This window comes from Delphinus delphis, chromosome 5, assembly GCF_949987515.2.
Source record: "Delphinus delphis chromosome 5, mDelDel1.2, whole genome shotgun sequence".
In the NCBI taxonomy this organism is placed as follows: Eukaryota; Metazoa; Chordata; class Mammalia; order Artiodactyla; family Delphinidae; genus Delphinus; species Delphinus delphis.
The window spans coordinates 94,958,671-94,985,297 of record NC_082687.1 but is presented as its reverse complement, the minus strand read 5'-3'; the positions used below and the strand labels follow the sequence as shown (position 1 = coordinate 94,985,297).

The 26,627-nt window shown below is 40.7% G+C and overlaps 1 long non-coding RNA gene across 1 annotated transcript in view; it reads right to left on the bottom strand.

Moving 5' to 3' along the window:
• Nucleotides 1-2,782: 2,782 nt before the first annotated feature.
• Nucleotides 2,783-26,627, bottom strand: part of LOC132426062 (uncharacterized) — a 126,718-nt gene continuing 102,873 nt past the window's right edge. Inside the window, exons 3-4 of the long non-coding RNA XR_009519583.1 lie at nucleotides 18,326-18,431; nucleotides 2,783-5,460 (exon numbers count right to left, since the gene is read on the bottom strand). This is a non-coding gene — a long non-coding RNA (uncharacterized lncRNA). The remainder of the gene's footprint in view (nucleotides 5,461-18,325; nucleotides 18,432-26,627) is intronic.

The window sequence follows — 26,627 nt, the reverse complement described above, 5'->3', positions numbered from 1 at the left end:
TCAGAATGGTGCTTGCCATATAGTTAGTGCTTACGTAAGTGGTGGTTATTATTATGTGAAAGCACTAAAAAAGCCAAAACTGTCATCCAAAGATACTGGTACACTATGGAATGAGCCTTCTGTTCACTTTCTAACAGGAGCCTAGAAGTTTGCTTTTAGAGCACTTCAAAATATGCCCGGCCCAAATCACCAAGTAAAGGTCCCCATTCTGCTTTCTGTCACCCCGAACAGCAGAAAGGAGGACCACTTCCTGAGGACGGTGGTGAAAACTGGAACCATGTGTTATAAGTAAATAGCATTTTCCAGCAAATGAAGTACTGGCTGAGCATTAACCCTTCAGTGACCACCACCAATTCACAGGACATCTTTCTCTACCATCCCCTCTCAGAGGCAGACATGAAAAAGTCTAGGCCACAAAAATCCACATGCCAGTGATAAAAATCCTCACTATTTCTGAAAAATCACTGTGAAATTCATCCCCAAACCCTCACTGCATCAGTTCCTGGGATTCAATGACTGAACAATCTATAAACTATGACCTCAATGATTCCATGACTTAAATTCAAATGTAAAGAGAGAGAGAAAAAAAAAAAAAGTTTGAGTCAGTGGCTTAAACTGCAAAACACACAAATAGACCCAAGCCATATGATCTTATTGTGTAACATGGTGGGAGAGATACTGGGTATCAGCAGCACCAGGCACCCAGAACACTCCGTATGGTCATCGCACCTGTCAGTCACTTCAGTTTTAGCAGGCAGCATGCTAGCTAACGTTACCTAACACATATAAGGTGCTCCATAAACATTCGTTAGAGTTGGGGTTTCCTAAACACTTTCACATACATTATATGGCTTTTAAACCTCAAACTACAAAATAGGCATTTTTACTTATACACTCTCATTTCGCCATTAGCGAAACAGAAGTTCTTATTGGTTCCGGGATTTGCCCAAAATTATAACAGAGCTAATAAATGATACAAATGCAACCCATATCTGCATCTCACGATTGAAGACTAGGGTGTGAGATGTTGTTACCTAAGTATAAGAAAATCACAAGTAACATGGATTTGTTCAGATTAGACTGTCACACAACACCCCACTCCCACCTTATGGGCCTTGCCATGGTAAATCCAGTTGTAGCAAAAATACATTCTTACACTTTGATCAAAATTGGACAATGTACGTGAGAAGGTCAACACTATGCTAGCAGCAGGCCAGCTGAGAACCTGTCTCAAGGGGGAGATTTGACAAGAAGAGGAGAAGGCAAATAGGGCTCTGGGAGGAATAAGCGCAGGAGGATGTAAGCTTGTCAGACCTCTCCTCCCCCACCTTCTCAAAGTCCTCCCTCGACCCATGGCTCCTAGGAGGGGCTGCAGCATTTCTTTTCATCTCTTCACTTCTAGGAGGTTGTGCTGACTCCCCATTTCCTCACCTCCCACTCACTCCAATCTGCTTTCTTAGCACCGCTCATGAAATTGTTCTCTCTGGTACAAAAGAATTTTTCCCCTTCACTTATGAATAACATTAGTATGACAGAATATAAGCGCTCTCCTTTCCCTTCTGTCATTTCAATCAAGTCACTAATTCATATTCATTATAAAATGACTGGAAAAATTAGATAAGAAAAATAAAAATTGTTAAAGTTTTAAATCATCCAGAATTCCACAGTCAAGAGATAACTGCTATTAACACGCTGGTGTATTCTTTCCAGACTTCTCCCATCATACCAACACATATATATCTTTATAAAACAATACCAGAATATGACTATTTTAAGAACTGTTTGCTTTTAACTCAAAATATCATGCACAGCTTTCCATGTCGGTACATGAAAGCACGTAAACATCGTCATGAATTTGGCTTAAACTATTTAATTAATTCTCGATTACTGAACATTTAGGTGGTTTCCAACTGTTTGTGATTACGGGCAACACATATGCGCATTCTTGAACATACATCTTCAGGCACCTGTTTTATCATTTCTTTCGGATAAATGCTAACAAGTATCTGATTATCTCACTTAGCGTTGAGAGTCCCTTGATTTTTAAGATAAATTTCAAACGCATTAGCTGAACTCATTTTTAATCTTATCTCCCTCTGCCCCATCATTGCCCCACATATACTGTTGACACCTTTTGCTGTTTTTACCTTCCTGTGCCTTTCCTCCACTTCACTTATCCCTTCCTTCTCCTTTCTCCAGTATTAAAATATCACCTTCTTCTAGAAGTCTTCCATCATCCTGATCCTTCACCAGTACAATCAATATTATACTACTGTCCCTTATAATCATCATCATCACATACATATAGCAATTATTTTGTGCCAGGCAATATTCTAAGAATGTTACATAGATATGTCATTTTATCCTTTCAACAAATCTCTGAGGCAGCGACTTAAACCCCAATTTTACAGATAAACAGACTTAGATGCTTAGGTTTGTTAGAATTTCTGAATCTATGAGTACTTACACAAAATTTTAAACTAAATAAATACATGTGAATATGTGCAGCTCTAACTCAAGGTACAACTTCAGCTGTTTCAATGAATAAATTATTTTTTAAAAAAGCTTAAAAGTGATGTCATTATCTATAAGGAAAGAACTATAAGACGCAATTAAAAGGAACTAAGCAATTTAAGGTAAAGCTATTTGGATTTAAAAAAACAGAAATGAAGGCGAATTATGAGTATTCTAGGTTAAAACTCAAGTTCCAGAATCTGGTAAGCACTTTAATTGCCTTTACACATCAGTAAGAATTGGGGAAAATCCAGTCTATCTACACCATTTTAGTTTAAGTAACATGCCTTTTCATCAGGTACTTAACATCCTATAATAAAAATCAATGTTATTACTTTATTTTACCCAGTCAGTCAAAAGGAAAATTGGAATCCCTACTCATAAGAAAACAAAACCAAAACAACACCCCATTATATAGCTGTTGAGCATTTATCTAAGCACATTACATTTTTAAAGCATTCGACAAGTAATGAGTTGAAATTGGAATTGAATTTGCTTTTATTGTCAGAATGTGGAAGTAAACCATCCACTGAATAAGTTACTCAACTATTAAACCTTGACCAAAAAAAACCAAAAAACATTATTGTTAATTGTTTAAACTTCAATACAATTAAAACAACTTTGTTTTCCTTTCCAATTAGCTAACAAAGCCTGCATGACTTTCACTAAATCACTTAGTTTCCACCAAAGGTAAAATACTAGACACTCAATGAAGAAGGTGGCTTCCTGAATGGTGAGGTCTGTGCCAGGTGGTGTGAGAGACAAGACACAATCGACACCCACCCCCCCCCGCCAAGGACATCCACTTCTGAGGAGGAAATAGACATTATTACAGTTATTCTAAAACAAGCACAGTTACACCATGTATCAAACAACATTGCATAACTTTTTGAAATAAAAAACTATCATCTACTTAAATGCTTTCCTTTTCACTTTACAACTTGTATGCCTTTTGAATTTTGCACTATTTGAATGTGTTACCTCTTAGAAAAATAAGCCTTTTAACCTATAACATGGGGGAAAAGATTAAGAAAAACTAAAATAACAGTTTGGCACACCTGATTTGGTGGAGAATTCCTACCTGCTACGCTTGTGAACAGCTACAAAGATTATCCTTGTCCAAAATATGTGTATTAATCTCTCCATCTCTCAATATTTGTAGTACATCTAAAAGTTTCCCTCAAAAGAAATCCTAAAAGCCAAAATAAGTAAAAACTTGTCCACCCTCTCTCCATTCCAAAGGCATGACCCAGAGAGGCCACTAGAAATACTAATGTTTTTTTATATCTTGGTGGGGTTTTCTTTTAAGCTTTACTTTAAATTAAATTTTAATTTAATTTATTTAGTAGTTCCTTGATAATTTAAATTCATTTGAATAGATTACGGTTCGAAATTCAAAGGGAACAAAACTTTCCCCTTCTACCTCAGTCTCCAGTCACCCAGTTTCCTTTCCTGAAGGCAACGATCAGTGTTACCAAGCTCCTATGCATCCCCCCCAGAGCCCTTCTTAAATCTAACTCCACACCCAACACACTAGGCTGGAGAAAATTTAATATCATTTTAAAGAACAAATTTTTCAGTATATAATCATGATTTTCATACAAATATAAAATGAATACATGTTAAAATTTTCATTATAACTTATTAAATAATGAACCAATAAGGCAAGGCATTAGAACCAGTTTAAAGAGGAGATCAAAGAACTACACCTATTTAGACAAGTAAGGAATGCCAAAGTGAATTTACAAATGGATACAAAATGAATCTTTCCACATAGCAATAATCAGTTGCATCCCACCAGGCATAATTGACTTGCATTTCTGTAAACAATAATCCTTTCACTAGCATCAGGTTTCTACAACTTACAGTTATAAAATAACTCAAAGTCAATGAAAGACGGAGATAAGCAGGAAGGATGTATTCAGACAGAACACTGAGTAATCTTTGCCCATTTTGGTCTTCCACCATTCTTCCTGATGGTCACTTAGGTGGAATCCTTACCCCCTCCACTATACTCTATGGGAAGGTGCAGAGATCTATCTCACAACAGAAAATTCAGGAAGACTCCTCCAGTCTTTGGTCTACGCACTGCTGACGTGTTCAATGTCCTTGGGTAGTGCTATGAGGGAAAGGGGTCTTTCATTGTTTCCCAGATGCTTTATTTTGGGTTCTCCAGAAGCAGACCCAGAGATAAGGACTTGAGGGAAGGTACTTTATTTAGGAGGTACAGGTACCACTAGTAGGGAAGGAAGGAAGGAAGGAAGGCAGGGAGGGAAAGACAGCAATTAAATTATTGGGCAACTGGAGCTTAATCCCATAGAAAAATTATGAGAAATGCTGCAAAATATCCCCCTCCTAACTAAGTGTCCTAACTAAGAGGTGAGGGAGCTGGGGTATTTATACTCCGACTCCCTAGAGTCATTGAAAGAGGGCTGCTCCCAGAGGTGTTAATTCTCTGGCACTTTTGGCTGACTCTGATGGAGAGCAGAGCAGACCTCCATGAGCAGGTGAAGTACCTATGCCAAAAAGATGTACAGACTGGCAGATAGAAGCCTGCAGGAACACAGGGAAGCAATGGGGTCTGGAGATGCAGGCAAAGCATGAAAAGCATCTGCCTCACATGCCAGGCTTGGATGTGAGAGCCTTGGCTGGGCCTGGAAGCTCTGAAACTGGAGACCTAAACTTTGTGCCCCTCATGGCCTCCCTCCTCTGAGGTCCTGCCCCCTCCTGTCCCAGGTACTCTGAAGGCACAGAACATGGGTCCTAACTACTTACAAAACCACCAATCCCCTGTCCCTTTCTAGTCCTGGGTCCACTTCTCCTCTCCTCTTAGAGATTTGGCCTCCCTGCTCCCAAAGGCACTCACCTCTCTAACTCCCGATGAGACCACCGTAAACCAAAGCCAAAATAGCATGTTGTCTTCAGTCAACTTTGAAGCACATTTCCCTGGAAGCAAAGGAAGCTGGAGTCTCAATCCCCTTCTTGAAACAGAGAGAGAAAACAAGGAGAACAAAACACAAGCTCATGTTTCAAACTTTATCCTGCCATGTAGGCACTCTGCTCCAAGCTGCCTGACAGAGAATGAGTAGTAAAAATGCAGCATCCTCTTCAGTTGACTGTGATCTGGTGGTTTCTGCTAAAGAGCACTCTCCCCACTTGCTTCTGGAATGCCCCAGTGAATAACAGAACAAGAATTTGGCTAAGCTGAGGACCGCTCTGGTCTCAGCAGCGACCCAAAGGCAACCCCCCACTTCAGTGTTCGGAGGGTAGTATTCCTTAGGTTGCCCCTTCCTCCCCACCCCTAAGCCAGAGCTCTAGGGCATATTTCTCCTTAACCCAGGACTGGGAAGTGGTAGCTATAGTCCCTGCCTTCTCTCCACATTTCATTTTCTCATTATTTTAGTTAATTAACTCTTCTATAGTCTATGGTGAGAAAAGAAAGTAGCTACCATTTTTTTGAGAGCCTAGAAAACATCAGCACCTTCAAACACATTATCTCTTAAAAACCACCACAACCCTGCCTTGTAGGAAGCATTATAAGAGAATATTGAGGTCCAGAGAGGTTAAGAGATGTCCCTAAGGTCACAGAGCTACAGTTGGAACTAGAGTTCAAACCTACTCCATGTGACATTTTCCACTGTACCATGATAGGTATTTTATTTATTAAATCCTGACTGGCTTTCATGTCTTCTAAGGCTAAAAGTTCATGCGAGGATGAAAACAATAGAATTTTCTCTCAATTTTTTAAATTTTTTTCAAATATTTGAGCTCTTTCCATTATAATTGATGACAAATAGAAAATAAAGTTGAAGAAAATTCATTACATCAATTAGTGGACATCAAAGTCAATTCTCCATTCTCCAGAAGCAACATTTTGCCAAGCAATTAACAATTTAACTTGACAATCTTGAGAAGAACAGTCTCCAGTGCCTTTCATCAGGCAGCACAATGGTTCCTTCCACGTAATATTTCATCTTTTTTTTATGCTCATAGGATGGAGTGACTGCACTGAAAAGATCAGAGGCTTTGCTGACAGACCGACCTGATAAGTAGCAGTGGATCCTGAGCAAGGCATTCATTCAATCAGTACATGCTTCCTGGGCACCTAAGTACCAGGCTCTTTTGGGCAACTGGTTCTGACTCACAGGAACTATGAGGTAGTAAACGTGTGCTGGTTTAAGCAAGTTTGTAGCAATTTGTTATACAGCAATAGAAAACCCATACAAAGCACAGGCTGCCCTGAGAAAGCCCAGGCTTGAAACTGAGTGGTGAGAATAGGCCCCCCTGAGGAATCACATTTAAGCAGAAGCTGAAAGGTGGGCCGGATCAGCCAGGAATGTTGGGGAAAGAGAATTCCAAGTCCCTTCACCTTGGCTGAGCCCCATTTTCCCCAGATGGAAAATGAGAATTTTCTCTAGGTACCCACCAACCCACCCGCCTGCCTTGACAGCTGTTCTGAGGACTAAGTGAGACAGTGTGCGTGTTATGCTTTACAAGGTGCAAATAACAAGCCCAGTTACAGTGATGGCTGGTGGACATGTTATTACCACTGGTATTTTATGAATAAAGTTCTACTACGGAATGGCTCCCAATGGTCACAAAGCATATGAATGAGCATTTCCTGCCCATAGAGTCTACTCTTTTTAACCCTCCTCTGGCTGGTCCAGGCCTTCCCCTGGTCAGGCTTACCTAGGCCTTCTCATGCAGGCAGGGGGAAGAGGCTGGGTGAGCCCTCTTACCAATCATTTTGCAGATACATTTGTTTCTCTGGGGCAAACCACTGTGGCATTACTGGACGGTTTTCTTACCAGCAAATAGCAAATAATTCCATACTTAGCTCTGGCGGCCCTGCTTTCTGATTCAGTTCACCACCCTCTACCTAATTAAAATGCACTTCCCAAAGGCAGGGATTGTGACAGGTCTTTCTTTATGTTCCCAATACCACGAAAAGTACTAGAGGGGCTATCCCATCCCCCCAGCCCCTCACACACCAAAGTCTGATGGACCAGTTCCTAAACACCCTCCAGATCCCAGCTCAGAATCACAGCCCTTGAGAAACCATCCCCCACCCCAAGTGGTAGAATTAATAATCTCTTCTCTCTGCACCTTGAACCTGCTTCCTGATCAGACCGTATCATGATTTATTCATTGGTGTTGTCTCCTCAACTAGCTGTTTCTTGAGCTCTAACAGCATTTTGAAAGCCTCTGGTGTGCCAGAATCTGGGCATACAGTAATGAATCTAACACAGTCCCTGCCCTGGAGGGGACGCAGGATGTAAGCAAGGAGTTTGAACATAATATGGTAAGTGCTTTGATCCATGTGTGTCCCAGGTGCTTTCAATCTGAAAGGACAATACCTGAGCCCTGAGAATCTAAAAAGTCTTCCTGGAGGAAGCAGCAGGGGATCTGAGCCCTGAAGCATGGGAGAGTTAGGCAGTACTATGGACTGAATTGTGTCTCCCGCGCCAAATCGTATGTTGAAGCCCTAACCATCAATGTGATGGTATTTGAAGGTGGGGTCTTCAGGAGGTAATAAGGATTAGATGAGGTCATGAGGGTAAATCCTTCACAATGGGATTAGGGTCTTTACAAGAAGAGATACCAGAGAACTTGCTCTCTCTCTTTCTCTCCCTATCATGTGAGGACACAATGAGAAGGTGTGTCTGCCTGCAAACCAGAGAGACTTCACCAGAAGTCAACCACACTGGCACCCTGATCTTGAACTTTCCAGATTCAAGAACTGTGAAAAATAAATTTCTATAGTTTAAGCCATCCAGTCTATGGTATTTTGTTATGGCAGCCTAAGCAGATTGAGACAGATGGGCAAAGAGTGATGGGCCTGGATTTTTTGTCAGCAACCATTTAAGGAAAGGCATGGCGACATGAATCAGCACAAACTATGGAGGAAGCTATCAGAACTGCATGTGACTAGTGTGCAAAGTTGAGATAAGCAAGACTGTATGGCCCAGGTGATGATGGCAGTAATTGCCCAACTGACAGGAACCCACTTTCTCTGAGAAGCCCATCTTCATCCACAGGATTAAGCTCCCAGCAGCCATGCTTCTATCACATGACCCTCCTGGGCACAGCTTATTTGACTATGGTGCCCATGTGACCCAATCAGATCTTCTCTAGTAAATTCAGAATTGGTATGAGAATCTCCCAATAAGACCAGGACGTTCTCTTGAATATAGAGATGAAAATGTAAAAGCTATGTGGTGGCCATGCACAGAGAGAAGCATACAAAGATCTTTTCACGATGAGAAGAATAAAACAAGTGGGCCTGGCAAAGAAGGAGCCAGAAAAAAAAAAGAAGGATATCTAGAGTCCATGAAACATCCTTTCTAGTTCTTGCCTCTGGTCACTTGAAATACCCCCAAATCCTTCTGATAAATTCCTTTTTTTTCCTTATATGCTTCAGCGGTTTGACTTGGTTTCTGTGACTTGCTAACCAAAAATGTTGATGTATCTCATGTCTCTGTCCAAGGCCCCCTTTCTCTTAGTCATCTTCTCCTTCCTCTTAGATAATCATCACCTAGCCCCTGGATAAAAATACCACTTATATTCTCTCAAGTGCCAAATTTGCCTTCTTCCCTCGCATATCCAACTGCCTACTTCACATCTTCACTTGAATTAGCTAAAGATATCTCAAACATATCACATCCACCAGAATTCTTTGAGTCCACCTTCTGTCCTGAAACTGTTTCCCCCCCGTCTTTCCCATCTCAGTAAATGACACCAGTATTTACCATTCCTCAAGCCAAACACGTGGAATTATCCTTATCTTTCCCTTCCCTCAGTGCCCTCATTCAGTCTTTCAAGAAGTCCTACCACCTCTATCTATAAACTCTATATCAAACTGCCCCATGTCTCTCTGTCTTCTAAATCCAAGCCACCAAAATCTCATACTCTTCTACCTCAGTCATCTCCTAACTTCTCTCCCTCTGCCACTCTTCCCAACTCCCTCCCTTTTCTCCACTACAACCAGCATGTACACACAATCATTATTCTCAGAGCTGCCAGAATAATCCTTTTAGAATATGTCAGGTCATGGCATTCACCCATTTAAAACCTTATAATGGCTTCCTGTTGCATTTAAGAAAAAGTATTTTAGTCTATAAGTCCTGATATGATCTGGTCCCTGTCTGACTTTTCTCATATTACTCACCTTCTTGCTTACCAAGCTTCAGAAACTGGTTTCTGTTGCTTTATTTTTTTTTCTTTTAAAAATATCTAGGTATTTTTTACCTCAGGCCCTTTACATCTAATGGTTCTACTGTACCCTGTCTCCTCCTTCTTATCATTCAAGGATCAGTTCAAATGGAACCTCCTCAGAGAAGATGCCCTGATCACATGTGTAAATTAGGACCAAGATTAACTATCTCACATATGGTTCTATTTCTTTCAAGCACTTGTAGCAATCTGAAAAGATCTTGTTTATTTGTTGTTTACCGGTTTGTAACCTGAATTCTCCCACTAGAAAAGTCATCACCATGGAGGCAGGTACCTTGTCTGTCTCATTCACTCTGTAGACCAATGTCAAGCCCAATGTCTGGAATATAGTAAACACTCAATGAAAATCTATTGAGTAAACAGATGAAACCAAGGACAACACTGAAGAGTTTTTAAATGGGACAGTAACATGAAACATCTTTCCTGCATCATCTATGTCCAACAACAGTATGGAGCATGGATTTAAGGTGGGAAGAGTCTATGTTTTATTCATCTTTGATGAATTCATCCCAATGTCTAGTATGGGATGGTCCAGTCTACTGTTATATAATAATGAGGTTCCCAAGCAACAGCATTTTATCAAAAATCTCATTAAAAACAGACTTGTTTTGGTGTCTTTGGATAGGAGATGAAGAGTTAGAGATATATAACGCAAAGGTATTTTTCTTGTATGCATTTCATTAATAAAGGCATAATTTTAATTGAACATGCATTTTATTAAGACAAAAATAACAAATTAATTTTTTCAAATAAACAAAAAAGTAAACATCATCTGAACACACCAAAATTTTTTAATAAATTCTCATGATAACCCTTGAATTATAGAGTTTGAATTTGAAGGAGACGTAAAGATGACGTAAAGATGACCTGGTTCAGTCATCTCAAAGAACAGATATGGTAACAGGCCTGGAGAAATTGAGGGTTCAAGACAAGAACACAAGCTATAACCCAAATTTCTGACCCTCCATCCTGGACACCATCCATTCTACCACCTTGAGTTGGGAAGGTGACACTAAGGGCAGAGTTGGCAAGATGCTGACCCAAAGCAATTCATGTCAAAAAGCCATTGGGCTATTTGAGTCTAAAACTTCAGGCTCTGACTTTTGTGATTTATTCATTAAAAGAAAATTCTTCTTAATCTCAATAAAAGAGGATCTTTCCCCAAAAGAAAAGGAAAGCCAAGTCTTGCTTTACATTGGCAAGTCCACTTTGAGCCCTTTTATAGTCCACAACCAGATGTGCACTTAGAGAAACGATCTGTTCCATTTAGGATGCAAAACAAACCACATATAAGGGAACTCTCACCCCAGATCCTTCTCTGAATGTGAAAGGAAATAATAGGGTAAAGCATAAAACAGAAGTCGAAGAGATACATAGGTAATTAGATGGATAACGCAACAGAAATTGCAATCAATGGCAATAGATGTAGGTGTTTGATAAAAGTTGGCAGATGAGAAGGGTATTGAGACTGTGGCTCCATGTGTTTCAATCAGAAAATTCTCAGTAACTGAGGCTTTGGGGAAAGTCTGTCAGTTTGGAAACTTTTGCCTACGGTCATGTTCACTTCATAGACACCTACTTCAGTATCATTATTTTTTGGACTTTTGACTTCATATTCTAGCTCTCTCTTACTTACTTCCTATTATTGCTTAAAAGTTCGTAGGCTTTACTTAAAATTCACTGTGTTTTTAGCTACACTCATTCAGGGATATAAACACCAGAAAAGCTGCATTTGGCATGTCTTATAAAACTGCTTCTGGATATTTTTTGCCATACTTGCAACCTGCTTAGAGCTTTAAAATGGATTCCCCTATTTCAACGCTGTTTTCAGGCTGATTGGATGGAGTGTGGCTGGAGTATTCACCACGTGGAAATTCCTCTTGGTACACGATGAACTCAACTGCGCTCTTAACCCAAATCCAAGAATGTGGGCCAAATTTAGCTTTCTGCTGAAAATCCTATTTACCACAGACATATCTTAGTGTTATCAGCAGCCTTGATTCATGACTATTTTACTGGAGAGTTACAAGAACTTTATTCTACTGTTTTCAGTGTGTGTAAGCAACCATCGAGGCATTCTTTCAATCAGTGATTACTGAGCACCCATTCTGTGCCAGACCCTGGGCTAAATGCTAAAAATACCAAATGATGCATAGTTACTTCCACAGCTCCTGTCCCCAGAACTCATCAACTAGTGCAAGGGGTTGGTGTAATAGCCAGACCCCTCAATTCCCACCTCCTGACATTCATGACCTTACAGAATCTCTTGCCCTTGAATGCGGGCAGGATCTGTGACTTGCTTCTAATCAGCACGATATGGCAAAGATGATGGGACATCACTCCCTATGATTAAGTTACATCATATAAGCTTCATTCTTGCTGGCTTGATAAAGTACGAGGCCATGTTGAGGAAGCCCACATAGCAAGGAACCACAGCTGACTGTGAACTGAAAGTCAGAGCCCTCAGTCACACAGCCACGGGGAATGAATTCTGCCGACAGCCTCAATGAGCTCAGAAGTGGATTCTTGCTGAGTCAAGCCCCCAGATTAAAACACAGCCTGGTTGACACCTTGATTGCAGCCTTTGAAGACTCTGAGTAGAGGACCCAGCTAAGCTGTACATAAACTCTTGACCCACAGAAACTGTGAAATAATCAATGTGTGTTTTCAGCTGCTCAATTTGTGGTCATTTGTCACACAGCAATAGAAAACAAACACAGCAAACTATAGCCTATGAGCCAAATTTGTTCTGCTGCCTGTTTCTGCATGCCCTACAAGCTAAGGAGGATTTTAACATTTTTAAGTCATTGAAACAAATCAAAAGAAGACTATTTTGTGACACAGAAAAATTATATGAAATTCCAGTTTCAGTGTCTGTAAACAAAGTTTTATTAGAAAACAGCCACACCCATTCATTTGTGCATTTTCTAGGGCTGCTTATGCGCCACAGTGGCACAGTTGAGTAGGGGTGAAAGAGACCAGATAAACCAAAAAGCCTAAAATATTTACTATCTGGCCTTTTTCAGGAAAAAAAAAAAAGTGTCAGCCCTTGATCTCGTGGAAGGGACAGACACTTAACTCGATAAATTACAAACTCAGAAGAGGCATGGGAGCTGGTCCTACTGTTGAGTAAGAGAGTTTTCCAGATGGAAAGTGGAGGAAGGATATCACAAGGAGGGATCAAAAGTAGACAGACAACAAGCTTTGGGGAAATTATTGCATATAATAAGATCTGCAATTTAATCCATATCTCTAAACTGTTATTGTGGTTTGCCTAGGGCTCTTGGCCAAATCATGTCACACATGCTTCTGCCTAAATGAGTCTGGTGATACAGCTGCATCCCCGCTTCCAAATGCCATAAAATCCACAAATGATCACTTTCCAAATTGGAAAGCATTAATCTTGTACTGCCATTCTTGTTTGGGGACTGCAGAGGGGGGGATATTTGTCTACAGTTTAGTGGCTACAGATCATAGTCTGTTATTGGGTTACTTAAAGATTCAGTTTCACCTCATTTTCTTGAATGCTCTACTCCTATCTTTGACACTCACATCTGTTCGTTTGTAGGTGGAACTGAAGTTTGAAAAAAAGGCACACAGTCAGAGCTCCACCCAGGGAGGATCAGTTCATTGGCCTTACAGGGTGAATTTGTCAGGGTCTGGTCTTCAGTTTCTAAGTCTAGAATCTCCTCATCAGTGCTATATGTCTGTCATTATTATTATGATACTCTCAGATTTTATCAGGGGTTATAGCATCGTGTGCCTCCAAACTAAATGACCCCCAAACTACTGCATATTCTGTGACTGCACATCACAGTTTTTCTGTCTCCTTTGTGTTCTTGGGTGTGTGGGCACCTCTCCCTTCTGCTGGCCACCTTCCAGTAGCATCCACACTACTAAACTGCTGAGAGCTTAAAAAGGGATAACAAAGGTCTTTAAATTATGTAATTTAAAACAATAATCTACAGAGAAAGAGTAATAATCTACAGAGAAAGAGTGAGGGCCTAAAGTGTTCTTCAATCACTTAAATGATATGAATTTACTGTATTCAGTTGGTACCCTCTTTGGCTTTGAGGAATCCCTTTATGCTCTTGCCTAGTTATCAATTGCATTCCAGGGAGCTAAGTTCAATGTAAGTTAGAAGTTACTACTCTGCTCTTGAAATGCTCAGGGACAGTAGAAAAGGGAAAACAAAACTCTATCCTGCAAATGATTGATCTTCATTCAGTACATACCTGTTTACAGTCAATTGATCTACATTGTGTGTTATAAGAATTTCTAATCAATGTCCTTCAACTTAGATCTAAGTTTGAGGAATTCAGCAAATTGATTAAACCAATCAATGGCTCCATATCTTTAGGGCTTTATGACACTTTCAGAAGCTCAGCAGTTATTTACAGGCAGCAGCAAAAGACAGGACAGTATTGTGGCTGGCTGTTTGCCAGAGTGTCCTTGGATGGTAACTTTCCCCTTCTTACCCCTTCCTCCCTGGGCTCAGCAGGAACTAACAGGCTCTTAGTATTTACTTACTATTTTTAGTTTTAAAATATGGGAGGTGGGACAGAAAATGGGCAGGGAATTCTGTTCAAACAAATATGGAGATAGTGACCAACTGTCTCCATTTGCCAGGGACTGGGGAGGTTCCCAGGATGTGGGAATTTCACTCCTAAGATGGGGAGAGATCCAGGCAAACTGGGATAAGTTAACCACACTGTATATGATACTAATTGTGCTGTGATTATTTTTTTTTTAGAAATCCAAAACTGAATTGAAAAGGAAAAAGGAAGACGGTTTTCTAGCAAAAGTAAAAAGAGAAAAACACATTAAGAGGCTCCTGGTGGTTCCACTGATTGGAAAAGTTTATCAATGAATATCAGTTACCACTGCTTGTGGTAACTTGACCTTCCAAGTCTTCCTTACCTCTGAATTTCCCCGCTAAGCCCATATCTTTCTCTTCTAGAATATAAATCTCCCTTGCCAACGGCGCCCGTAATTTAAAATACTTCAGCATAGAAAGTGCAGCACAAAGCACGTTTTCAGTAAGTTTCACTCCAGGATCCTTCTAAACGGAACTCACACTCTTGAGGGTGCTACTGTGTAAGCATTTCCATTATCCTCATCTCAGTTAACACCAGAAGCTTTGATAATTAACATCATGAGAGTCAGAAATGAGCCATCACTGGTGAAATCAGTGGTTTGTTAATTAGCATCGGGGATATCAGAAAGGGACTCTCACTGGTAAAATTCACAGTATTCAAGAAGATATGCGAGTTGACAACTATTTTAGAGACACTCCAGCTATATTACTTTCTTAAGGCTGCCATAACAAAGTACCACAAAGTCCAGTCCTGGAGGCTAGAAGTCTGAAATCAAGGTGTGGGCAGAGCCATGCTCCCTCTAAAGTCTCTAGAGGAGAATTCTTCCTTACTTCTTCCCAGCTTCATCTAGTATTTCTCTGCAATCCTTGGTGTTCCTTGGTTTGTAGCTGCGTCATTCCAAATTCTGCTTCCATCTTTACATTTCCCGCCCCATGTGTCTCACTATCTTCACACAGCCTTCTTATAGGACACTAGTCATTGGACTTAGGGTCCACCCTAATCCACTATGACCTCAGCTAACTACGTCTGCAAGGACCCACTTCCAAATAAGTTTCATTCTGAGGTTCCAGGTAGACATGAATTTGGAGGCACACTATTCAATCCATCACACTTCCCATGCCTAAAGAGGGTATAAGACCTTAACAAGCCTCTAACTGTAGAGATGGTGCTTGAGAGCTGATTTCTAACAGTGTCCTGCTACTGGGTTGAAGGACTTCTGGTTGCCCGATAATAACTAGATGGCATACCTCTGGCATACAGTTGTCAGCCTCACATGAACCTTTCATCAAAGTGAAGTTCATATCACTGAAAAGTTCAGAAAGGTCGGAGTTCATGAGACTTTCAGAAAATTTGAATGCATTGTCTTGCCTGCTAGACAATATATGCTTGATGAATACATATTTATACGTGTGTAAGAATTTGGTCTAACACTTGCTTTCATTATAACCTGGCAATGAGATTGTAAGAGAATAGTGGTCACCCTCATACATGCCAACATTTTGGTGGCCTCTGTTATTAACCAAAAAGAACCAAGGAGTTGGGCATAACCAAACTGATGTAAGGTGTCTGCAATCCTCTTTAACCTCACTTCTTTCTCTCTCCTTCCCTTCTCAGTCAAATTTCTAGAAAAAATAATCTACTCTCTCTTATCTGCACTTCCATCATTTCCATTCACCCCTCAACCCATTGAAACTTGGCTTCTGCTGACATCAAACCAATAGAATGCGTTCCCCAAGGTCACCCATGTTGTTTGAATTGCCAGACTCACCGGATGCTTTTCAATCCTTCTCTTAGGAACTGTGTCAGCAACATTGGTCTCTGCTGAACATTCGTTTCTTCATACAACCCTTTTTCCTCGGCTTCTATGACAGCCCCTTCTCCTAACCCTCCTACCCTCTTTCAAGGGTTCTTCTCCTTCTTTTTGCCCCTTTATGGTGTGTATTTCTGAGAGTAATATTCTGAACCCACTATTGTTTTCATTCTACAACCTCCCCAGATGAGTAATTCAATTTTCATTGCTCTAAGTGATGACTCCAGAGGCATATTTCTCTAAGCTTCAGATTTGCATGCCCAATGCCTGCTCAATGTCCTGGGTGACCCATGGGGAGCTCCAACCTGCTTGCTTAAATCAATCTCATTGCTTCCCACCAACATCTAGACTTACTCTTGGGTTGACCTCAGGTAAAGGCTGCAGCAAACAAGGCAGAAACTTGACCACTCTCTCTCATTTTCCACTCTCATCCAATCACCAAGTCCTCAATCCATTTCTTCCCTCCCACTACAATGGCCCTGGTCCAGACACTCACGGGTTCTCTCTGTGCTGCTGCAGGAACCTATCCTCTTGCCTCAAGCCCCCTCAAATCTACCATCCATACATACTGTCTAACACAAGAGCATGCCATTCATTCATTTAAAGTCCTGCAATAACCCATCTCCCTTTCTGAAAGCAGGATTTCTCAACCTTGGCACTGTTGACATTCAGAGCCAGAAAATTCTTTGTTGTGGGTAGCTGTCCTTGCATTATAGGATGTTTAACCATATCTTGGTGTTATGCCCCAAGTTGTGACAATCAAAATTGTCTCCAAACACCACCAAATGTCCCCTGGAGGGGTGCAAAATCACCCCCACTTGAGAAGCACTGACCTGGAGAACAAAGCCAAAAATCTCTAATGTATCAAAAATGGACCTTCCTCAGCTGGTCCCTGGCTACCTGCTGACCCTATCTCTTCCCTCTCCCTGTGGTGTACCTGACGCCCTATGAAAAATCTTTATAATTACACTTAACATACTGCATCATAACTAACTCTGCATATGTCTGCATTTCCCATGAACCATGAACTCCTTGCGTCTGGAGGACCATCACTTATTCCTCTATATATTCAAAGCTCATAACAAGTGCAGTGCATGTAAGTATTTAATGTTTGTTGGATAAGTGAACAGTGAATTGGAGAGGACTTGGAAAAATAAAGCAACTTTGGCTTTTGTGCCTACTATTGCTGCATCTCTGATGAGCTACAGCCACACACCCGCCTCTTCAACTTCTGAGCACTTAACCAAGCGTATTCTTATGTGGCTCTCTGTGTCACGGTGTACACTTTGTTTTCCCAGTTAGGATATAAGATCTTCCAAAGCAAAGATCTTTGAATTAAGCTTCCTTCCTAAATCTCACATCCCCTACTACAATGCTGGGCTCATAATGTAGCCTAACAATGACTTTGAGAAACACACTCTCTGTAAAAACTTCACCTGTGGAACACAAGCCTGGGTAAGGGAGTAATTAAGTTGGATTCTACAGTTCAACAATCCAAATTCCAATCCAGGTTCTTTCCACATTTTCGTAGCTCCATAACTTTGGACAATTCATTTAACGTATCTAAGTTTGTATTTCTTTGTGGGGCAAAATGAAGATAGTAATAGTACTTACCTCATCCGTTCAAAAAATATTTATTGATTATTTATTACATGCCAGGCACTGGAGGTACAATTGAGTTCAAAACAAAGTTTCTTCCCACATTTGAGCTTACATTTTAACAGATAAAGACAAACAATAAATATGTAACAGATAAATAATGTAATTCCAGATAATGGTAAGCGCTGCAAAGAAAATATACTAGGGCTTTGAGATATCACAATGGGTAGGTGAGATAACCTTAGATAAAATTATCAATAAAAGCCTCATTGAGGATGGATTTGATCTCCTAAATTACAGAGGGTGTTGTGAAGATAAAATGAAATACATGCTTGCGAATTTCTGAATAATGAATATTCATAAATTGCAAATGTTCTACAAAAATTTACTATTGCTATTACAGGGAATCCCCACTAGAGGGAACTACCGTTCACTGAGTACTTGCTGCATGCCAGGCACATGGCTCATCATTTTACATGCAATTTCCATTGATCCTCCTAACAGAAACAACCCTGAAGAACAGATATTATTGGTTCCATATTCCAAGACTGAGGCTCAGAGAGCAACTTACCCAGGGGTCACGCAGTTGGTAAGTGGTGGAGCCATGCAGGTCTGTCTGACATCAAACCTGTGCTTTTTCAGTTAAACCATGCTGCCTCTTTCTTCATACTGACTTCCTTCAAAAACAAAGAGACAAGAGCACAGCAGTAGAAGATCAATAAGTAGGAGGGGGAAGGAGAAAGATCTATACGAAGTTCATGGTTCACAATTTGGAGTCAAAAGCCCTGGCAAGTCACGGAATGAACAAAGCCCTCACATTAAGGGAAAATTCTTCAGAACTGTTTTCAGAGATGGTCCAGCTTACTGCTCCATCCTGGGGCTTCAGACCTCCTAGATTCCCATGAAATCAAAGCTCAAAGCAGTGACACTTCGTAGCTGTGAAACAGAACTGACAGAAACACTTCCTCAAGGCCCCCCTCGGGACAGAAGTAGATGGAAATTTTCACTCTGTGAGTCCAACAGAATTTATTTTCTGTAAACAATTTTCTGGGTTTGCCCCCTGACTACCAAAGACTCTGCCCAGAAAAACAGGTAAAGGGATCCATAAACTTCCATTTCAGGAATCTGGAGTATAGAGACGCACCTCGAATTCAATCAAAGTCATACTTTACAGAGTTCGCAGGGTGGAGAATCTGACTGCTCTGTGGATAAATTAACAACCTGCCGAGTGAACACAACCAGACAAGAAAAGTGGGAAATAAACTCCCAAATGGTTCATCCCATCATCCACCAAACATCCATTAAGCATTAATATTGTGTCTGGCTTAATGAAACGATTGCCATTTGCAGCAACATGGATGGACCTAGAGGTTATCATACTAACTGAAGTAAGTCAGAAAGAGAAAGACAAATACCATATATCACTTATATGTGGAATCTAAAATATGACACAAATGAACCTATCTGTGAAACAGAAACAGACTCACAGACATAGAGAACAGACTTGTGGTTGCTAAGGGGGAGGGGGGTGGAAGAGAGAAAGATTGGGAGTTTGGGATTAGCAGATGCAAACTAGTATGTATAGAATGGATAAACAACAAGGTCCTACTGTATAGCACAGGGAACTAGATTTAATATCCTGTGATAAACCATAATGGAAAAGAATAAGGAAAAGAATATATATGTGTGTAACTGAGTCACTTTGCTGTACAGCAGAAATTAACACAACATTGTAAATCAACAACAAAAATTAAAAAGTTTTAAAAGTTTTTAAAAAAGAATCAGAAAAAAAATAGTGTCTGGCTCAGAAGGAAGACACATTCTGCATTACTGTTCATAGTGTTAATTTACTTAACTATATTTGCATTTTGTCCAAGAGTAAACACAACTGTATAATATTTATTGTACAACACGTTCTGCATTTTTTAAATTAAAATAACAGCGGTGTGCTGGTAAAGGTTTGCCAGCTGTCCAAGGAGGAGTCGGTGGTGAGAAGCCTAACGATAGAGTTTGCCAATTTCCATGGTGTAAATATTTCTACCATGACCAGTTTTGAGCTGCCACTGTGAAATAACTCAGATGAGGAGCTCAGAGAGATGCCAGGAGCCGGGGAGCCAGCTCCAGCACACCACTGAAAATCAGAAGTTTGCTAGTGAACTTTTTCCCCAGCAGCTTGAGAAGAAGTAAAATGTAGTCCACAACTTCCAAGTTAAGAAGACAGCGTAACATAACAGAAAAAGCACAAAATGAAATTTCAGAACCCTGAGTTCTAGGCTTGCCTCTGACTCGGATATCCTGTGTAATTTGGGAGTAGACATTTTTCCCACTCTGAGTCCAAGTGTCTTGTGCCTAAAAGGCGGGATTGAGACACATCAGTAGTTTTCAACCGTGGCTACACATTTGAATCACTGTGGATATTTTTTTAACTACAGCTGCCTGGATTCCACCTGTCAGAATGATTCTGAGGGTTTAGAGAGGTCTCTAGGGATCTTCCTTTTTTTGGTTTGTTTTGTTTTGCTTAACTCCATCTCTCTATATGTATATCTGAGATTGGGGAAGCACTGGACTGTTCTATGTTTTAGGCCCCTCCTAAGCGAAATATCCATATTTCTAGCCTAACTAGTGTTGCAGACAGATTAACGGTGACCCCCAATGATCCCTATCTCCCAGCATTCATGCCCTTGTATAGTCTCCTCCCCTGCTGGGTGGGCAGGGCTTGTGACTTGCTTCTAACCAGTAGAACATGGCAAAGGTAATGGGATGTCATTCCCATGGTTCCGTTACATTATGTAGGACCCCATCTTGCTGACAGACTTGTCCTAGAGATGCTCATTCTCCTGCAGGCCCTAAGGGAACAAGCGGCCATGCGGTGAGCTGCCTGTGGAGGGCCCACGTGGCAGAGAGCTGGGGGAGACACCAGCCAACAGCCAGCAAAAAGCTTCAGTTCTTAGTCCTACAACCACAAAGAAATTAATTCTGCCAACAATATGAGTGACCTTGGCAGCAGAGTCTCCTCTAGCTGAGCCTCCAGAAGTGAGGCAGCCCAGCTGACACCTCAATTACAGCTTCATGAGACCCTAAAACAGAGAACACGGTTAAACTGTGCCTGGGCTCCTGATTCAGAGACACTGAGATAATAATTATGTGTGGTTTTTAAGCTGCTATGTTCGAGGTAATTTATTATAAGGCATAAAAAGCATACATCCCAAAACACTAGAACCTCATTCAGCTAGAGGTGCTGAAACCAACAGATTCACTCTTCCCTTTTCAAGCCCACTCCACGGCACAAGCTCACCGCATGCAGTGACTGGCAGGATTATGTCACACTTTTTTTTTTTTTTTTTTTTTTTTTTTTTTTGCGGTACGCGGGCCTCTCACTGCTGTGGCCTCTCCCGTTGCGGAGCACAGGCTCCGGACGCGCAGGCTCAGCGGCCATGGCTCACGGGCCCAGCCGCTCTGCGGCATGTGGGATCTTCCCGGACCGGGGCACGAACCCGTGTCCCCTGCATCGGCAGGCGGACTCTCAACCACTGCGCCACCAGGGAAGCCCCGTCACACTTTTTAAAATATAATTTGATTCCCCTTTTTTTTTTCAGCCTTTAGTTCTATTAAATTGAATGTGCAGATGATGTGACCTTTAGTTCTATTAAATTGAATGTGCAGATGATGTGACCTCACTATAAAATTATATTACACTTTCTGGTTTATAAACTTTATTTCTTAATCTTTACCATGTCCCTGTGTAGTACTTTTATTGTTGTACTACTTTTCTTTTGCTGGGTAAAAAAATTACCACAAACTTAGAGGCTTAAAAACACATTCATTCACAATAGCCAAAAGGTGGAAGCAACCCAAGTGTCCATCGAGAGGTGAATAAATAAATAAAATGTGGATTGGAATACTATTCAGAATATACATATATACACTGAATAACGGAATATTATTCAGGCTTAGAAAGGAAGGAAATTCTGACGCATGCTACAACCTGGATGAACTGTGAAGATGTACACGACGTGAAACATCAGTCACACACAGAAAAAATCCTGTATGATTCTGTTTTTATGAATTACCTAGATTAGTCAAATTCATGGAAACAGAAAGTAGAATAGTGGTTGACAGAGCTGGGGATGAGGGAAAATGGGGAGTTGCTGTTTAACGGGTATCTAGTTTTCAGTTTTGCAAGATGAAAACATTCTGGAGATCGGTTGCACAACAATGTGAATATACTTAACACTACTGAACTTAAAAATGGTTAAGAGTAAATTGTATACTGTGGGTACTTTACTACAAATAACAAACATTTTTAACTAATTACCAAAAAAACCCCACATTTATTATCTGACAGCTTTCATGGGTCAGGGGTCCAAGCTCAGCTTAGCTGTCTTCTGCTCAGGGTCTCACGGGGCTGCAATCAAGGTATCAGGGCTGCATTTTCATCTGGAGTTTCAACTGGGGAAGAATCCACTTCCAAGTTCATCCAAGTTGTTGACAGTTCCCACTTCCTTGAAGCTATATGACCGAGGGCCCTGTTTTCTCACTATCTGTCAGCTGGGGGCTGCTCTCAGCCCCCAGAGGCTGCCTGTAGTTTTTTGCCACAGGGGCCCACTGTCTCAGTCTGTCTGGGCTGCTATAACAAACTACCATAGTCTGGGTGGCTTAAACAGTAAACACTTATTTCTCACAGTTCTGCAGGCTAGGAAGTCCAACTTTCAGGCACCAGCAGAATCGATGTCCGGTGAGAGCCCACTTCCTGGTAATAGATGACCATCTTCTCATGTTCTCACTGGGTCCTCACATGACAGAAAGAGCAGGGAGCTCTCTCTAGGGTCTCTTCTATACGGTCAGTAAACCCATTCATGGTCCACCCTCATGACCCAGTCACCTCCCAGTGGCCCCACCTCCAAATACCAACACTTTGGGAGTTAAGTTTCAACATATGAATTTAGGCGGTAGGGGGACACAAACATCCAGTCTATAGCACCATCTCCATAGGGCCTCTGCTAACATGGCAGTTTACTTCTTCAAAGCTGGCGAGGGTAGCTTCTCTCTTCAGCCTGCGAAGACAGAGCCTTATATAACATAACCTGGGCAAGGAAATGTCATCTCGTTACCTTTGCCATCTTCTATTGGCCAGAAGCAATTTACAGGCTCCTCCTACATTCAAACAGAGGGAGAGACAAGGTTGTGACTCACTAGGAGTCACCTTATGTGTGTCTGCCACAACTGCTGACCCCGTTAGTTATACATGAGAAAACTGAAGCTTAGCAAGTTTATGTGACAAACCCAAGGTCACCCATTCAGCAACAGGCTGACCAGAGACCTCTAGCTGTGGACTTCTGGATGCAACTTCCAGGCTCCATGCAGTCCCCACATGTAGGAGCCAACAGGCACTCACTGGGAAGATGGAGGCAGCCCATCTCCTTTTACTGGTGGCAGCAAAGACATCCACACATTAAGAAATAGGTCTCAAGTCTCAGCAGGAAATCAGCTGGATTGTGTGGCTTCTGTGTTTCTTTTCATTACTCCCAAGTTCAATGTCAACCATCAGGATTTTAGGAGCCTATTCTGAAGTCCAATCAATAATCTTGTTTGTAAAAATACTTTGAAAAATGTAAATCACATTTTGTCCCCAAAGAAAAAGATTATCACTTTAAAAATGACTGCACGTTTAGCCAAGTCTTTAAAAGGAAACTGCACCCTGACTTGTTAAAAATCACATCTCTTAGAAGTGAGATTTATATCATATCAGAGAATCTTAGAACACAACTAGAATACATAGTGCTAACTACTGGCTCAGCTTCAAGGAAAAAAGCTTCCAGCAAAGTAAATGGAGGTGAGGTCATACACAAAATAAAATTAACAAGGGAAGATGAAAACAAATTAGTGAGGTCAGCTTAGAATTTAGTTTTTATTTACACCCAACACTCATTTTATAACCTTATGTAAAGGTTTCTACCTTCTGAACCTGCCTGAGATCACCTCCCGGGATTCTCCTCTGCTGGACAAGATTTAGGTGCCTTTCCTTGTCATTGTGATAATATGCAGTGATAGGAAAAGGAAATCTATTCCTCAAACTTGTGAAACTAAGAAATTACTTATATTGCAATTTTTCATATTTATCCCACCTAGTAATGATTGTAGGTTATTGGAGAGTCATGATTACCAGCTAACTTAAAAGAGATTGGTATTCTTCCAAATGCATGCTTTCTGATAGAATGTCTAAAAAACAGGAATGAAGGAAGGAGTGGACTGATGGCCCCTTCCCTAGTAAAAATGAAGAGATCAAATAACATCATGGAGAAAAATGTCACCAAGGAAAACCATGTGCCTTTGTTTCTAAATTAATTATAAGATCCTTACCTTTCAAGTTCATTTCCTATTCATACTTATTGAAACATGCTACTACGAATGAAAGTTCATTTTGAAATCAATATTAATATATGTTTTCATCTTTCTTGGGAAAATATCAAGGAATGTGATTGCTGGGTTATATGGTAAGTATATACTTACCTTTTTAAGAAACTGCTAAAGGTGCTGTTTTCACCTTGTTTTCTAAAGGTGCTGTACCATTTCCCATTTTACCAGCAATGGCTGAGACTTCCAGTTGTTCTGCATACTTACCAACACTTGGTATTGTCAGCCTTTTGAATTTTAGCCATTTTAGTCAGTGTGGCTTTAATTTGGACTTCCTGATTAGTAATGATTTGAGCATATTTTCATAGGCCATTTGTATATCTCTCTTTGTAAAGGGTCTGCTCAAATATTTTGTTTAGTTTTAAGTGGGTTGTTTAGCTTTTATTGTTGGTTTGTAATATTTCTTTATATATTCTTGATATGGAGTTTTTGTTTTAATACATGAAAAAGATAATTAATAAAGGCTTAGACGGTACAAGGGAAAAAAATCAAACTCAAGTAGCAAATAGCCCCAAGATACATATGATTTAAACCTTACAGTTTCTTCAGCTATAAAGACCAGTGGTGGGAGCAGGTCCTGGGCTGGTGTCCCTTCCTATGTGGGTATCTCCATCATCGATATTGGAAAGCAAGCTACTTTCTTTACTGTTTCCATTTAGACGCAACTTCAGCATGCCTTCATCTCCTGTTAGCCTTCATCTCCCGCCATGGTAAGAAGAGAGAATTCTAGCCCACCCGTTCATCATCACCCCAACAAGCTACCGGAGGCGCACAGCTGTGATGAGCACAGGAGCTGTCACTGATCATCAGAAGGAATTATGGACTGGTGTTAAGTGGGAGGATTTCAGGCAACTTACTTAACCACTCTGTTCCTCCGTTTTCCCATCTGAAAGATGGGATGATAGTAGTACTCGCCTTACGGTTTGCTGTGAATATTAAATAGCTCAATTTATTCAAAGCACTTGAAACAGTGTTTGGTGCTATGTAAGCATTTGTTGTCACAATTCTTTCCTTTTGAACTACATGAAAGAGGCTAAATGCATGTTGACTGACCAACTGACAATATAGGTGACAGAGTAAATCATCAAAGAACTAAGATCTTCATGATCTGATACCTATTTCCATTGTCCAACCTTACTTCCCATCTCCCCACCCCCTTCTCAAGCCTGTGCTCCATCCTTGCTAAGCCTCTTCCAGTTTCATAAACTCTCCATCTTCTCCATACCTCTGACCTTTGCACCTGCTGTGCTCCTGCTTGGAACACTGACACCCACATTCCACCCCCCAGCCCCCCACAGTATGGCTCTCCTCACTGCTTCCAAGAAGCCTTCCTTGACCCAAGTCTCAAATAGATGACCCTCTCTGTGCTCCCATGCACCCCTGGACCACTACATGACATCACTTCACGTTCTGTACTGTGATGATATATTTGTTTGCCTCTCCCACTGTCGAGTGAGATCCTTGAAAAGGATCATGTTCACTGGGCCGTGTTCACTGGCTTCCCTCTACTTGGCACAGGACTTGGCATACAGTAGGTGGGTGTTCAGTATACACAGGCTTTTGTTGAATGAATGAACAAATGAATAAATGAAATGCCTAACAACACATGCTATAAGAGTCACTACTATGGGCTACATTGGAAAACCTAATAAAAAAAATCTTACAATCCAATTAGGAAGATAAATCCTAAGTAGATGAAAAGTTAAATAATTTTAAAAGATTCAGATACATAGGTAATTACAAATAAAAATTAAACCCTCTTGTACATGTCACTGACCATGATATCAGGGTGGCAAGCTAACTCCAAATAGCACTGGAAATGCTACAAAGTCTTCTACGCAGGTCCAGAAATCAAGACTCATATTTCATTGATGGTAAGATAACACATTTTCTCAAATTTTAACATCTCAAACTTATGATGCATCCTGTAAATAATGACACGTTATAGTTTAAGCAGAAACCTTTCTCTTTCTTAGTGGTACATAAAACAGTGGTGCATCTTACAATCCTTGGTGTTTGATGACATCCATGATAAAATAAGGGGAAAGGGTCAAGGAAATCTAATTATTGTATATGCATTTTTTCCTTAGAGGAAACATCAGAGAATTTAAGAGCTGGATGGTGTGAGGACTTTGCTAATCTCTCCTGTAGCAAGTAATTAAAAATAAATGGCTGCAGGGATCCTGGAAGGTCACTCCTGCCCCTCAATGCCCAAGGTGAATATCTGATGCAGTTTGAGTGTAGAGAGCTTATCTCGGCAGCCGATGAGGATAAAAACCTAAGAGATGAAGGGGTGTGGGCTGCATTAACTACAGCTAAACAGTCAGTATAATACTTCACTATCATTTTTATGATCTTCTAAATGCAGATATTCTTGCACCTCTTCCACCCTGTTTTATGAATTTTATGAAAGATAAAAAATAATTCAGCTATCTTGCAAAGCCCTTTATAACTAACTC